Here is a 17,426-nt window from a genome sequence, read left to right on the forward strand (position 1 = left end):
CATTCTCTGCTCAACACCATCCCTAACCCTTGGCAGCCACTAGTCTGTTTTCCCATTTCTATAACTCTGTCATTTCAAGAATGTTATATAAATATGGCACAACATTGTAAAATGATTATAAATCAATAAAAAATGTTGCAAAAAAGAATGTTATATAAAGGGAATTATGTTGCTTGTGATCTCTTGAGATTGGCTTTTTTCATTCATTGTAATGTCCTTGAAATCCATCCAAGTTGTGCAGGCATTCCTTATCACTACTGAGTAATATTCCATGGTATGGATGTACCACAACTTGTTTAACTGTCACCTCCCAAGGGACAGTTTGGTTGCTTCTAGTTTGGGGCTATTACAAATAAAGCTTCTACAAATAACTGTGTACAGGTTTTTGTGTAGACATAAATTTCCAATAAATGTGCAATAAATGCTCAGAAATACTATTGCTGGATTTTATAATAAATGTATATTTAGCTCTTTTAAGAAACTGCCAAACCAGCAATATATGAGAGATCCAGTTGCCCCACGTCCTTCCCAAATGCTGATTTGGTATTGTCACTATTTCTTATTTCAGCTGTTCTAAGAGGTGTGGCTTAATATATCATTGTTATCTAAGTTTGTATTTCACTAATGGCTAGTGACATTAAACATTTTTTCATGTACTCATTTGCCATAATGTACTCCTGTCAGTGAAATTTCTCTTCTTTTCTATGCTCATATTCTAATTAGATTATTTGCTATTTTTATATTAATTTTTGAAAGTTCGTTATATATTTTAGATGTGAGTCTGCTGTCAGATATATCACTTGCAAATATTTTCTCTCAGTCTGTAAGTCTTCTTTTGTCTTTTCAATTTTCTTAATAAGGTTTCCAAGAGCAAAAGTCTATAATTTTGATAAAGTTTAATTTATCATTTTTTGTGTGAATAATGCTTTTTGTGTTGTCCTTAATAAATCTTCACTTTAGGTACTGAAAATTTTCTCCTATGTCATTTTCAAAATGTTTATAGTTTTACATTTCACATTTAAATGTATTAATCAGTTTAAGTTAATATTTGTATAACATGTGAGGCTTAGGTTGAAACTTTTTTTTTTTTTTTTTTTTTTTTTGCTTGTGGACATCCAATTGCTCCAGCACTGTTTATTAAAAGGTTTATTCATTTTTCATCGAATTGCTTTTGCATCTTTAGAAAAAAATCAGTTGACTGTATTTGTCTGGGTTTATTTCTAAGTTCTTTATTCTATCCAAGTGATCTCTGGGCCTCTTCTTTCACCAGTACCACTGCAGTCTTGGTTTCTGTGGTACATCATCATTCTTGAACTCAGGTAGAGTGAGTTCTCCCACTTTATTCTTCTTTTTGAAAATTGTTTAAGCTATTCTAGTTCCTTTGCTTTTCAATATAATTTTGTCTACGTCTATAAAAAATCTTCCTGAGATATTTATAGGATCTGTATGTTCATTTGGGGAGAATTGACATCTTTGCAATGCTCTACTATGTTGAGTCTTTCAATCAATGGACATGGTTTGTTTCTTCATTTGATTTATTTCATCAGTGTTTTGTAGTTTTCAGCATACAAGTCCTGCGTGTTTTATTAAATTTACAACTAACTTTGAATGGATATAAATGGTATTTTTGTATAACTTTGGTTTCTACATTTTCATTGTTAACATTCAGAAACATAATTGATTTTTGAATGTTTATTTTATATTCTAAATTCCTGAACTCACTTTTTAGTTCTTGAAGTTTTTTTGTAGATTTCCTTGAATTTTGTACATAGACTATCATGTCACTTGCAAATAGGGACAGCATATTTCTTCCTTTCTAATTTATGTCTTTTATTTCCCTTTCCTGACTTCTTTCCCCAACTAGAACTTCTCCATAATCTCTTTTAGAAAACAGAGGAGGAGGCACCCTTCTCAAATCATTCCATGAAACCACTATTACCCTGAAACTGAAGTAAGACAAAGATAGTACAAAAATTATAACTTCAGACAAATATTCCTCATGAATATACAAGCAAAAATTCTTAACAAAATATTAGAAAGTAAAATCCAGGAACATATAAAGAACATGTGGAGTTTATTTCAAGGATACAAGTCTGGCTCAATATTTAAAAATCAATCAGTATAATCTACCATATCAACAGGCTAAAGAAGAGGAATCATCTGATCACATCAACTGATGCTTAAAAAGTATCTGACCAAGTGTGACACCCATTCATGGTACAAACTCTCAGAAAACTCAGAAAACTAGGAATAGAAGGAATCATCCTCAACTTGATATTTATGAAATCAATAAATTATAGATCAAATGAGATCAAATTAGATCATATCCTGTGTTATGAATAAGGCCCTATTATAAGGACTAAGGATCCACTATGTCACTGTACACATGTGAAAGTCCAGTAAACTCCATTACTTATTATGAGTCCATCAGTAAAAGTAAATTTATAAATTCTACAATCAATCCATGGGGATACTGGCTCAAAATGTATTTCATCCCTTGATTTGGAAAGTCTACCTTAGAAACAAGGTAGGATCCTTGGGTTTTAATCCCCACTCCTTCTTTCATCCATTCATTCAGCAAGTATCTATTGAGGCTATCCTGAGGCACTGCTCAAGGCATTGCAGTTAGAGCATGAAACAAACATAAACTTTGGTGACACCACACAGCTTACACTCTGATGAGGGGGGACAGAAAAAAAAAACAATTATTAATATATACCACACTGTATATTATAAGGTGATTACTGTTATTAGAACAAAAAAGTAGGAATGTAAGAGAGGGAATACTGTGGTAGTGGTGGATCTAAATAGGAAAAGTGATCTATGAGCAAATATTAAAAGAGATGAGTGTGCTAAGCAAAATAATGGCCCTCCTCCCAAAGATATCCACATCCTAAATCCTGGAACCTTAAGTGTGTTTAACTTACATAGCAAAAGGGAATTTGCAGATATTAACAAGGTTACCAACCTTGAGATGAAGAGATTATACAAGTGGGCCCAATCTAACCACACTGGGTTCTTAAAATCAAAGCACCTTTCCCAGCTATGGTCACAGGGATATGCGACTATGGCAGATGGATCAGAGAGATGCTATTATTTTTGCTTTGAAGTTGGAGAAAAAGCACCAAAAGCCAATGAATGTGGGTGACCTCTAGAAGCTGGAAAAGGAAAGGAAATGGATTTGCCTCTACAGCCTCCAGAAGAGAATACAGACATCCCAACATCTTAATTTTAGCCCAGTGAGACCTGTGTCAGACTTGCGACCTACAAAACTGTAAGATAATAAATTTGTGTTGCTTTAAATCACTAATTTTGTGATAATATTTTACAGCTGCAGTAGAAAATTAATACAGTGAGGGAGTATCTTGCTTATTAAACAAGGAGCAGTGGGGAGGTCTGTGAGTCTGGAGAAGTGCAGTATTAGAAGATGAGGTCAGAGTGAAAGAGTGGAGGTAGATTATGAATGGCCTTGGAGGCCTGTGTAATAACATTGATTTTAACTCTGAGGTCGGAAGCCATTGTGAAGTTTTAATCAGAGGAATGTGATGTCTTACGTCTTAAAGGGATAGCTACTTTGTATGAGGGCAAGGATAAAAGCCTAGAGCCCAGTGAGTAAGCTCTTTCAGTGACCCAGGTGATGGCGGCTTTGATGAGGGCAAAGGCTATGGGGATGGGTAGTCAGGCAAATATTCTGAAGCTGAGTTCAGAAGTATTTCCTTGGGGCTTGAATGTTGGGTGTGAGAGAGGTCTGAGCAAATGAGAAGTTAAGTTTGTTAAATGAGATGGAGAAAACTATGAACAGACTTAGAAAAGAGAAAGAATAGGAGCTTAGTTTCAGATATGTTAAATTTGAGGAACTTACTGAAGAGACATTTAGTAAGCATCTGAATAGATGACCCTAGAGTTAGTGGAATGACCCATAATGGAAATGTAAATCTGGGTATCATCTGGGAGGTTCAGGAGGTGAGAGACATGAGAAGCAGAAGCTTTGAGAATAGAAGTAACCACCAAGGGAGTGAGGGGAGCTAGGGAAGAGAAAAGATTGGACTCGAGTGTCAAGAGATTAGGAATATGAGGAGGAATCCACAAAGCAGCCTGAAGAGAAGAAGTAGCCAATGAAGTCGGAAAGAAGCGGGCAAGTGTGTGTCCTGGAAACCAATGAAGTATGTTTCAAGGAGAAGGATGATCAATGACAAATGTAGCTTTCAGATCAACTAATATGAGGACTAAGAATTGACCAGTGGTTTAAGCAACATGAAGGTGATAGATGCCCTTGAAAAGAGCAATTTCAGAAGAATAGTGGGAATGTAGGCTACTGATTTGAAACAGAGTTGATTTAAGAATGATTGGCAAGTGAGGAATTGGCATTAGCAAATGATGATAACCTTCTCAAGAAGATATGCTGCAAATATCTACATAAGTTTCAAAAAGGAAAAACCCATAAAATTATTTGAAAAGGTCTTGCACTACAGTTTCTGCTAGTGTCATGGGAGAATGAGGGCACAAATTTAGCCTTCCACCAGTGCTGGTATGAAACATGCTAACCTGGAGACATTGAAATTTTAGATATTGGCTTTGATCTTACTTTTATACCTTGTTATGCCAATAGAAGAAAACATATCCTTAGGTTAGAGAAAGCCTTTCTAATTTAAAATCTAGAATCATTTTTAAATTGTAAAAAAAATATATAATAATCATTTTGTCTACCTAAAAATATGTCTAAATACCAAATTAAAAAGAAACAAGGAGACAGACTGGAACTCGAAATTTGTAGATACTGACAAGTATATATAGAATAGATAAACAAGATTATACTGTATAGCACAGGGAAATATATACAAGATCTTGTGGTAGCTCGTAGTGAAAAAGAATGCAACAATGAATATATGTATGTTAATGTATAACTGAAAAATTGTGCTCTACACTGGAAAATGACACAACATTGTAAACTGATTATAACTCAATAAAAAAATTATTGAAAAAGAAAAGAAAGAAACAAGTAGCAAAATCAAAAGACAAATGATAGAGGAAAAATTAATCTCAATTCATAGTGTAAAAGACAAATGTCAAAACAATCTTGAGAAAGAAGAACAGAGCAGGAGGTATCATACTCTCTGACTACAAACTATACTACAAAGCTACAGTAGTCAAAACAGTATGGTATCTGCACAAAAACAGACACGTAGATCAATGGAAGAAAATAGAGAGCTTACATATTAACCCACATATTTATGGTCAACTAATCTATTACAAAGGAGGCAAGAATATGCAATGGGGAAAAGATTGTCTCTTCAGTAAGTGGTGCTGGGAAAACTGGACAGCTACCTGTAAAAGACTGAAATTAAAACATTCTCTGACAGCACGTACACAACAAAACTCAAAATGGATTAAAGGCCATTCACCATAAAACTACTAAAAGAAAACATAGGCAGAACACTCTTTGATATAAATCATAGCAATACTTTTTTGGATATGTCTCCCCAGGAAAAGGAAACAAATCAAAAATAAACAAATGGGACCTAAGTAAACTTTAAAATTTTTTGCACAGTAAAGGAAACCATCAACAAAATGATGTCAACCTATTAAATGGGAGAAAATATTTGCAAATGATATGACCAACAAGGGGTTAGTATCCAAAATATATAAACAGCTCATACAAATCAATATTTTAAAAAACAGATAATTAAAAATTGGACAGAAGATCTGAACATATTTCCAAAGAAGACACACAGATAGCCAACAGACATATGAAATGATGCTCAACATTGCTAATCAGAGAAAAGTAAATCAAAACCATAATGAGATATCACCTCACAACTGTCAGAATGGTTATCATCAAAAAAGACCACAAATAACAGATGTTGGTGAGGATGTTGAGAAAAGGGAACCCTTGTACACTGTTGGTGGGAATGTAAATTGGTGAAGCCACTGTGGAAAACAGTATGGAGGTTCCTCAAAAAACTAAAAATAGGACTGCCATTTGATCCAGAAATTCTACTCCTGGGTATATAAGTAAAGAAAACAAAAACACTAATTGGAAAAGATACATGCACCCCAATGTTTATAGCAGCATTATTTACAATAGCCAAGATATGGCAGCAATGTAAGTGTCCAACAATAGATGAATGGATAAAGAAGGATGTGATTTATATATATAAAATGGAATGCTACTCAGCCATAAAAGAGAATGAAATTTTGCCATTTGCAACAACATGGATGGACCTGGAGAGTATTATACTTAGTGAAATAAATCAAACAGAGAAAGACAAATATTGTATGTTATCACTTATATGTGGAATCTAAAAAAAATAAAGCAAACATGAATATAACAAAACAGAAACTGACTCATAGATAAAGAGAACAAACTGGTGGTTACCAGTGGGTAGACAGAATGGGGAGGGGAAATTCAGAGATAGCGAACTAAGAGGTACAACTACCATGTATAAAATAAATCAGCTACAAGGGCATATTGTACAGCACAGATAATATAACCAATACTTTATGATAACTTTAAATGGAGCACAAACTATAAAAATTTAGAATCACTATGTTGTGCACCTGAAATTAATGTAATATTGTAAATCACATATATTTCAATAAAAAATTAAAATCAAAAGGAGAAATTTCCCCAAAAAGGCAAATTAAGTTTACACCAAGAAATTAGCCTAAACAATCATAATGGCATAAATTCAAAGTTAGACAATACCAATTTGCAGGCAATTTTATGAAGAAACTGACGGTCTTACATATTACAGGTGAAAGTGTAAAATAGTGTAACTCCTATGAAGAGAAATTTGGCAATTTTTATTTAATTATAAATGCATTTATCCTCTGACCCAAGACTGCTTTGAGGAATTATCCTACAGAAGCATATGTATAAAATGAAATGATGTATGTGCAACTATTCACTAAAACCTTGTTTGTAATAGAAAAAAATGCAAATGTTATCAAACTCAAACTTATACCTGTGAACCCTCCACCCAAGGGAGCAGCATACAGCAACTCAAAGCAAGGAGGGGGCGCTTTGTGCGTGGCCCTGGGAAGCGCTCCAGGATAAATCACTAACTGCATCAAAAAAAAGTCATAAAAAAGGGTACATAGTATGATATCTTTTATTTCTAAAAGGAGGTGTGACTATAGTCGACATGGACAGGGGCTGGAGAGGGACTTCTTAATGCTGTTACAGTTGGATTTTTTAATCATGTGAATGTGTAAACTATCCAAAGCAAAAAGAAACATAATAAAATAAAAGCAAAGAAGAACTGGAATCAAAGCTTGATTCACTTATAGACTATGTAACCTTGAACAGTAACTTAACCATCATCCTGAGCTTGGTTTCTTAATCCACAAAACTGGAAAAACAAACCTTGTTTATCTCATAATTTTTTCTTTTTATAAATGATGTAAAACATGTGAAAATGCTTTTGAACCATGGAATGGCATGAAAGGAAGACACATTATTTTTTCTTTTCAGTTTTCTTAAAATGAGTTGCTAGCAAACATACAAAACAATGCATAATCTAACAAGTCAATGGACACAGAGCCCTCTAATTTTCAGTGTAAGTTCTTTACGCATTCTTCTCACTCGTCATTCATTCTTCCAAAATTCTGTTTCACTTGTAAAAGCTTTTCTCGAGGCCTAGATGCAGTTACAGAACAAAACAGGGAAAACAGATTGGAGTCCCTGGAACAACAGCCCCTCCAAATTCTTCCCTCTGGGGTGCCCCTCAATTGCCTCACTTCTCTTGGTGGCTAGGTGCTTATGGAGATACCCCTGGCCTCCTGTCCTGCTGCCACTCAGAGAATCCCCTGCTACCCACTGTAGCACCATATTCTTATTTCTGTCTACAACTTTTGCTATCTCATCTGTCCCCTCTCCAGCCAAATTTGCTACTTCCAGGCACCCACGTGTGAGGAAGGCAACCAGGTGCAGGGGTCAGGAATGAGCCATGGGAACAGCTCCTCAGATTGGCCTCCCACATGCTGAAGCTTCTCCTGCTTCCATTGGTCTCCACCATGTAGAGTGGGAATTCCTCCTACTGGGGAGGGCCTGGGACTCGTAGGGCCCAGGCACACCAGTGATTATATCTTGCCATAGCCTGATGAGTGGGATTTTTCCCTTAAGATCTCCTGCATCTGTTCCCGCAAAGGAACTGCACTTCACATAAAGGATAAATTTCTATCATCCCCCCACCTTATTTTTGGTTAGCAGTGAGCGGGCTTGGTGTCCCCATTTATCATAACCCCAGCCTCACTCCCTCCCTGTCCTTTCACCTGTGTTCTGTCTAATTTCACAGTTGATGGAACCAGGCCTCCCTGTTTTCCTCCTGCAAGTATCACCAGCCTGTGGAAGTTTCCTCTACAGACACAGCTCTCAATTCTGGCCAATTCTTCATTTAAAATGAATGATTCTGGGGCAGCTACAAACACTGTAGACATTTTCTAAGATCATTGCTATGCAAAATTACAATTTCAGAACAGTAATCCCCAGCCTTGGTTAATGAGTATCAGGTTTCCCAAAAGACAACAGCCTCGAATTGACCAAAATTCCCTCTAAGAATATGTTTTCATTCATTTTAAGGATGACTGTCACATGACACCCTAAGACCCACTATAAGCAAAGTGACAATGTCCCTCAAATCCCACACAGGTACTATTACATATCTTGCAGTTACAGGGTCAGTCAGAAGTGAGAAAGAATGTTAATAAAACATTTTAAAAATCAAACTAATAAAGGTTTTAACATCTAAATTATTCAAGTCAATTTCTAAAAGGAAAGATCATAAAACCCATAAGATAAACACATTTGTAAACAGCAGAATTTAAAGAAATATACACATTACTTTGATGAATCCTGTATTAAAAAGAGGAAAAGCACAGATACACACCACACCAGACAGTCACACAACAAGGAAAGGAAAAGCCACCATCTCTAATACCAATGGGATACGACGTGTGATCCAAGGGTACAAGGCTCACTAACACTTGAGAATTCAGAAATGCACAGCCATCTGCTGAATTACTTTTTGCTTGTCTGGAGCTCAGTTTGGTCAAAGTCTCTGTTTTTCATGTATACCCAAAGTCCCCACTAAGAACTGAGACCAAAGAATTACTGTGGTTTCCCTACAAAGTTTCAATAACTGCCACAGAACATTTCTAGGTTACACTGGAAATCATTTGCTATAAATATTTCCTTGTGTCTCTGTCTTCCACTCAGCTGAATAGATCTCTTTTCTTTCTGATCTTTAGCTATTGCTGAAGTGTTACCTGCCTGTCCTTATAATGCTTCCTGGATGCCATGTCCTGTAACCTTGTGCTGTGACCTCAGCTTGACAGCTGTTCTGGTGGCTTTTGGCTGAGGCTGTTGCATTTACTCACCAAAAGCAGCAGACTGTTGGTGCCCCTCACTTGTTGTGTGCCTGTGCCCCTGGCTGGTGGCCTCCTCACAGGCTGCTCTGTCAGTTTCACTAGGTGACAGGTCCTGAGGGTCACTTTTCTAGGCTGCACGATGTTTCTGAAATCTCCTCAGCAAGAGAGCAAGTGTCACTGCCCTGAACCTCCAGACCTCGTGCTCATGACCCCCAAATGGATCCATTTTCTTCAAATAGCCACGGCAGTGAGGATAATTATATCCATGTGATTCTAGGTGAATTATGAACACAAAATACAGGTTAGGTCCCCTTGTACACTTAGTCTAATCTTCAGATAGTTATTTTAAAAATAAAATTTTAAAAAGAATATTTAGAATATCATTTGAGTCATTTTAGAGGCTCAAAAAACATAACTTTAAACAAGGGAAATTTTAAAAGAATGTAAAATTTTGACACAGAATGATCTAAAATAAATCCCTTTATTTTGCAGACGAGGAAACTATAACTCAAGGATTTCCCCAGGTCACAGTGGCTTTCAACTAGAAGTCAGCTGACACACTCTCATGATATTTTCACTGTACTTTTATAATTTGTATGTTGAAGGGCAGGCTCCAAATCAGGATTTCAGTAGCCAAGCACCAAAAGCAAATTTTATTTTTCACTTTTAATCTTTACCACTGAAGTCTATTTAATAGAATCTTCTCTCCCTTCCTTTTCTTCACTGTCTTACCTGATTTTCACAAAAATTACCTTCCAATCCCATCGTAGGGTTGTTTGACACATTCAGGGGGTTGGAGATCTTCAGGATAAGTTCCTACATGGCAAACCAAGTAAAACATGACTATAAATCATCACGGCTATAAAAGCCAGCCTGCATACCCACAGCCTGAGAGGAATCTGAGCAGGAAAAAGAAATGAGGCAGAAGATCCATATGGAGCCAGGCAAGGATGGACGGTAACATGACTGGTTATTCTATTTACATCCCTCTACATCCAGGCTGTGTGTGTGTGTGTGTGTGTGTGTGATGGGGAGAACGGTAACTCTATTTTCAGCCATCAGCACTATACTTGTAATTTCTCACCTGAACAATTTGATTCCTGTTAAAAGACATAAAGAATTCATAGACTCTGACTGTGACCCCAGAGACCTGGGTTCGAATCTCCGTTTTGACACAGCTGCTGTGTGCTTGGGGGAAGGCTCTTAATCTCTTCAGACTTGGGTTTCTTCATCTGTGACAGAGAAGTAACCGTGTCTCCCTCCCAGGGATCATGGTGAGGTGAAGTTAGACAGGGCGGGCAGAAGGCCTGTGTTCACGGAGGCCCAGTTCGTGCAGTTCTCGGTTGTGTTGATAAAGTAAGACTGCATTAATAAACAGGAGGGGAAATACAAACAGCACAGAGCAAAGGAGATTGTTGTTTTAGTTTCTTTGCATGCTAGAGATGTTTAAAAACCCTTTCCAAGAATACTATAAATTCTCCCCAGACTCCAGGTGGAAACCTTTCTAATGCCATTTGAAAGTTCACTGAGTTTAACAAATTCTATCTGGGGATGCCATGTCTCATACAAAAGCTAGGAAAAGCATTTTTCTGTCCTGGTTTGTTTTTGACCCCCTATCCTGAGATCCTTTTCCCCCTCCCTCCTCCATTCTCTCTCACTCTGCTTTTCTCCTTCCTGGCACTGCCCCTGGTAACTCCTGAGGCAAAAGTGTTCCTTGTTGTTAGCCTGTGCCCTTCTTCAGCAGGTTCAGTGAGATCTGAAAGGGGTGAGGTATAAATGGACAAGAGAATATCACCCCTACATGCTCCCACTCCTCCCAGGCCCAAAGAGTGCTCTCCAGTGGCCTCTGTTGTGATCCTCCTTTCCTTTGGTTCAGCTTTATCATCTGTTCAGGGCAAAGGCGAAAGGCCACTGGGTGGAGCCACACTAATTGCACTCAGAAATCTCTCAGTAATGGAAGGACGTCAGGGAAAACCATGAAAGGAAAAACAGAAGCACAAAGGAGAAACTGCTGCCAAAAATTGTCACTAAATCCCCTTGGATTTATTTAGAGCATATTGCTCTGCATACAAACATGAAACCAAACCTCTAGCCCAACCTATTTAGAGCAATTTGATATTTCAATGGAAACTAAAGCTGCACCTCTGTCATGCCAAAGTATCCTGATGAAAAGTGAAAAACTGTGTCAATAAACAAACATCTGCTAAGCCTATTGCCTATATCCTGCCCTGTGCCCGGGCACTGATGAGAGCATAAGAGAAACAGAACAGAGCACTTCTCTTCAAGCAGTTCACAATATGGCAGCAAACGCTAATAATAGTAAGTCCTGCTTGTCAGCTCTCCTTCACCACACACGCTAATCACTCACTCACATTTTCTTTATCTGCTACTATTATTATTTATTTATTTCCTGTTTTTTCTTATAGCCTTTATCAACTTTATCTCCGTCTATCCATCTGTCCTTCCAGCCATCTATCCATTGCTATCTCTCTCTGTCTATCTATCTAGAGACAAAGAGATTATTTTCTTAGTCAATTTCTCCTTCTAGAATGTAAGCTCTTTGAGAAAGGGGGCTTGGTTTTGTTCACTGCTATAATCCTGGACCAAGAATTGAGTCTGACACATAATGGACATTCAATAAATATATTTGGAATGAACTAATGATATAGAGCAATGAGATATTAACAAGAGAAGTCAGGAGAATCTTTATGGACAAAAGGCATCTTCAGCTAAATCATAAAGGACAGATAGAATCTGTATGGCTAAGAGGACGGGCACAGCATGACCTTAGATGCCAGGCTGGACTGGCCCAGCACAGACAATGTGGAGGAAATACTTCATCTCTAAAGAACATGCAGGACACCAATGTCTGGCTGCCTGGATTTAGGTGGATAAAATATTAGAACATTTCTTTAATTCGTGGATGTTGATACCATTCAAACATGGTTTCCCAGTATTTGTCTTCTCTTTTTAGAAGTTTGCAACCCAAGGCTTTCATTTAAGGAATGGATCATCATTGCCTGTCTGAATAATTGAAACTCAAACTTCAGGGAGTTCAGAGAATGAGCAGCTATTGTTGACACCCAGCTTGTCCTCTGCTTTTCTGCTAGGCCTCTGATCTTGCTTATCTTCCCTGCTTTATAGCCACTTGCAATAGAACTCGATATATACTCCTTTCCTCTCTTTTTGCTAAAAAGCAATCTAGTGTGTGGTGGTATGTGACAACATGGACAAACCATGAGGACATTTTGCTAAATAAAATCAGCCAGCCGTGGCAAAACAAATACTGCATGATTTCACTTATCCATGATATCTAAAATAGCCTAACTTGTCGAATGGGACTAGAATGGTGATTGTCAGAGGATGGAGGGGAAGGGAAGTGGGGAGTTTCTAAGCAACAGGCATAAAGTCTCAACTATGCAAGATGACTGAGTTCTAGAGATTTTCTCTAGAATATTGCCCCTGTAATCAACAATCCTGTATCGTACACTTAAAAATTTGTTACAAAGATAGATATCATGTTAAGTGTTCTTACTAAAATAAAGATAAATAAACAAAACTTGGGGCTAGAAACCCTGTCTTCTGCTCGTTCTAATGGCCACACCTTCCCCCCACACAAGGCCACACACTTACTCCTTGGTGATAATCTGAGATCTTAGATGCAGGTCTTAGCCCAGCAGCAGCTATACAAGGCACAGCTAATTCTGAAGATGACGGATCATTGCTGAAGAAACCCATGAGTTCACTAAAGTGTACAAAATTAGAATCAAAGTATCATCATCATTTCTTATTTAAGCAAGAGATCTCAAAAATAAAATAGTCATATTATTTCTATCTTGAAGCATGTTGGCTGCTATTATGTGCATGTAATGTGTCTAGCTGTGTACAGTCATCACTATTATAGGCAAGAAGATCTAGGCTTAGTCTGAGCTATGTTAAAAATACACAGTAGGAGTGGGTAACATGGGTAACAGGGTACTGTTGTTAGAGATAAAGAAGTTCAGTTAATCCTGACCTTGGACCATTTATTCAAGCACATTTCAGAACAAACACAGTTTCCCACCTATCTTCCAACTTAAAGAGTTTGGTATTAATTCTTCTGTTGAGGTAGACACTTTCATATAAATAAATACTTGTTTGGCAGAACAAATTATACTAGTGAAAATATATCCTTTCATTCCATAGTCCATTTCTTTTTTCTGAGTTTTTTTCTTTGAATCTGCCGTGTCTTAATTCAAAGGTTCATCTTTGTCCTGAATCCTCTCGTGCCCTACAGCTTTCCTGGTGGCTCTAGGTCAATTTGCCTACAGACGGTTTGCCAGTGTACAATTAGCCAAAAGGCAATTTCCTAAATGGATAATTCTCTGAAAGCAATTCCCTGAGAAGGACAGCTTTTTGCAAATTGCTTTTTGGTAAAATGACCCATATTCCTCCCTGGATGAGTAATCTCATCCACTCACACGGACTGAACTACTGCTGTGTGCTCCTGTCTCCCACATCCACTTAAATATTCAACTTGTTCCCTGGACACATTAACATTTATATGTTTAAAGCCTATTTCCCAGCACTCTTAGTTCCACTTTGTTCCTCTAGTATTTCAGGTCTCACTGAAAGTACCTCTGTCACCCACTTTCCCAGATCAGGAAACTGAGTCAGTGTTGATTCACTCATCCTCTCCTCACCCTTCATAGGCCATCAATTGCCTAGTCCTGCTGACTTTAACCTCCTAGTTTAATGGGAGAAGGCAATCACCAGATCCGTGTTTCCCATAGATTCCAAAATGCTTTCAATCAATCACTTGCTCTTCATCTTTGTTGTCTACTAAGGAAGGCTGGTTCTGCCCCATCCCTCTCTAGGCCACTCCAGGACTATGACAATGAGATCATAATTAATCTGCCTCCATCTAATTTTCCCCTTTCACTTTCTTCCTCTACTTTTCTACTAGAATGCACTTTTGCCAAAAGGGTTTTCCATGAAATGCAAATCCTGCAAGATGACCTACTGAAATAAGTTTAGAAAATGCTTCAAATCCTGCAAGATGAAGCACAAAAGCTACAAGATGATCTATGTCCAAGTAAGTTTAGAAAACGCTGCATGCTGTGTCCTCCTCTTGTAAAATCACAAAGTCCATTGACATAATAAAGGTCCCAAAAAGACTTGAAGTAAAGAAACACAAAATATTGTATAACAAAACATGGCCCATAAGCGTTTGACTCATGATCTCTTGTTTTCCCCAAAGTAACAGCTACTAACAAGCAGTGGAACACAGTTTGAAAATGCTGGCACAGTGTGATTTGATCATACTAAGGAAATAAAGTAAAGGGACTGACCCAGCCCACTTCCCTCATATTTCCTGCCCTCTCCCCCTGACAGCATGCCTCCTGAGGGTCCTGTGACTTGCAGTTCCTCATGAGCAGCATGTTCCTTCCCACGTGTCTTTGGCTCCCTTTATCTGAAATGCCCTGTTCCACCTTCTGACTAAGTCCTACTCATCTTTCAAAACACGCCTAAAGTTTCATCTCCTTTAGGAAACTTTTTCTAACCTCTCTGACCTATGCTTGGTTTCTCTTATAATGTCCTCCTACTCATCACGGCACTTACCACCTTCTAACTAAAACTAGCTTTATTCCCCCATTTGTGCAATCCCCTCAGGGACCAAATCATTAGTACAGAGTAAGTGCTCAAAAAATAGCTATTGTGCTGAAATAAGCCAACCCACGATAAAAGTGATAGATGATAATATAATAAAGCTTTTAAGAATTTGTTAATTTATGAATGTAAAATACCATAATCCCTCAATATTTCAAAAATATATGTGAAAAACTTCTTTTTCAAAAATTTATGTCTTATTTCTTTTTAATTAATGTATTTTTATTAATGTTATTAGTGATTTGCAATAAAATTGTCCTTCTTATTTGCATTTGCATGCTTAAATCACTCATATCAGATATTCAAATATTTTTTTCTTTATTAAGAATGAGGAAGAAAAAGAAATTACTGAAAATATTCACTAGGGCAACTTTCTACTGTGGAAATTAGCCAACACCACTTTGTGTCTTGAAATGTAACCACCACCTAAAATCAACATAAGGACGCTGAATCCACATCTCTACATGACCTTATTTAAACAACAGCTGTGCTTCATTTTATTTGCTTCGAACCTACCAGACCCCTTTGGACCATGAGGCTGGTCTGAGCCAAGACTCCTATGTTTAGCTGTACATAAAAATGACAGCTTTTCTTCTGGGTAAAATTACCCCTAAACCTCAACTACCTTGTAGTCAAGGTCTAGAATTCCAGAAAAGAGTAGAGATTACTGACTGAGTTTGACAACCTTATCAACTTACTTGGGAATATAGGTTGTGCCCAGAGGTGTTGAATAGCAAACGTCTGAGCTGACTGCACTCATTCTGATAAACTTTTCTCACAGTAGAGGAGCTGTCTCCCTCATTTATTCATTCACTCACTTGATAAATGTGGGCTGAGCATCCATTATGTGGCAGACACTACACTGTCACAAAGGCCACAGTATGATAATCACATAATCATGATCTGTGTAACAGCTGCGTGAACTGAGCACACACCACGGGCAAGGAGCCATGCTAAGTTGTGTATGTGTGCTTTTGCATTTGACCTTTACACAAGCTTGTGAGGCCAGTGCATCACTATCCCTTTTGATACAGTAAGAAACTGAGAGACTTAGAGACTCATACAACACCAGAGATTGCAGAGCTAGCAAACATCAGAGCCACATTTGAACCCAGACAACCTTCTCCTGAGAAGCCCCTTTGTGCAGTTACCGGGATACACAGCCTGTCAGTGGTCACACAATACCACTGTGCCATCAAAATTTCCACAGACATGTTCCTTGCCTGACCACTATCATGCTGTATCTTAAACAGCATTGAGAAGGAACAGTTTAGAGGGTCCTGAAGTGACAATAAAGGCACAGGGAATCAAATTAAATTCTTTGTTTTTTAATTAAAGAACTTTGGAGCATAGGTGCTGGCAAGTATTCCATGAATACTGACTGATTGTGGTTAATGGTAAACTGTAGTTAATGTGGTTATACAGTGTGGCCTTTTGAGGTACCTTTCAAACAAGAGATTCTGTGATTAAAGAGGTAGCTTAATCTAGTTGTTTCTAGATTCCATCTCAAGACTGTCTCTTGAAAATCACGTTTAACTCAAGCTATTTTCAAAGGAATGACTTGGGCTAAGCAAGACACTTATCCATATTTATACCAAATGAAAGAGGTCATCTGCAGAAGAATGGCCAGTTAGGACATATTTTGTCTCAACTTGCATCCCATGAGAAAAAGGAACTCAAGATTAAAAAATAGAGCTAATTTGTTTTATGGCATCATGGAAGGACGTATAGGAAGAAGTATTAATCTATTCAATTATATAACAAATGATTTTCTTAGGCAGTAAGCTGTTCTAAAAGAGTGATAAGTGTCTTTTATGGATCCAACATACTAAAAGTTGTTTTATAAGCATCTGACCAGTACAATGAATTATGGTGGATCCTGAATGCACAAAGAACGCAGTTCTCCAACATTCATCTTGCATATTTCCTGCCCCACCCTCCCCCCGGATCACTTAGCCGTATATTCTCTGCAAAGCCCAAAAAACAAGATTGCTTGAACAACGTATTTCCTGACTAATTTATTAAGATGGTTTCTTGGGTTATACAATATTCCCAATCCAAAGGCCACTCACTGGCAAGAGAAAATAATTCCTTTTTTAATTAACAAGGAAAAAATAGACCAAATTCCAAGCGATTTGACTACTTTGACCTGGTCTTAGCCCATCCTCACATTTCCGTGAGCTCAGAGGTGAGCTCCAAATCCCACTTTGGGTTTAAGTTTTGTTTAAAGTACTGTTTAATGGGAAAAGAAATTTTTCTAGCTCTCCTGGAATTTGAATGTCAGTAAGGTGACACCCAGGTGACACAGTGGTAGACTGCCATAACATGACATGATCTAAAGCCCATTTATGCCCAGAAGCCTGGGCTTTGTAGCAAGAATTAAAATGTTGTGCATCAATTCCTATATC

At 37.6% G+C, this 17,426-nt stretch overlaps 1 long non-coding RNA gene across 5 annotated transcripts in view; it reads left to right on the top strand.

Annotated features, from left to right (window-relative positions):
* Positions 1-17,426, top strand: part of LOC141577127 (uncharacterized) — a 257,231-nt gene that overhangs the window by 218,096 nt on the left and 21,709 nt on the right. For 3 of the 5 annotated variants that reach the window (XR_012505745.1, XR_012505748.1, XR_012505746.1), the window contains exon 4: positions 14,315-14,443. The exons of 1 other annotated variant lie outside the window; for it this stretch is intronic. This is a non-coding gene — a long non-coding RNA (uncharacterized LOC141577127). Of the gene's footprint in view, positions 1-10,139; positions 10,327-14,314; positions 14,444-17,426 lie in introns of all 5 variants that reach the window. One more of the 5 variants, XR_012505747.1, reaches the window with a different exon arrangement.

The sequence above is a fragment of the Camelus bactrianus genome, chromosome 3 (genome assembly GCF_048773025.1).
Source record: "Camelus bactrianus isolate YW-2024 breed Bactrian camel chromosome 3, ASM4877302v1, whole genome shotgun sequence".
NCBI classification, from domain to species: Eukaryota; Metazoa; Chordata; class Mammalia; order Artiodactyla; family Camelidae; genus Camelus; species Camelus bactrianus.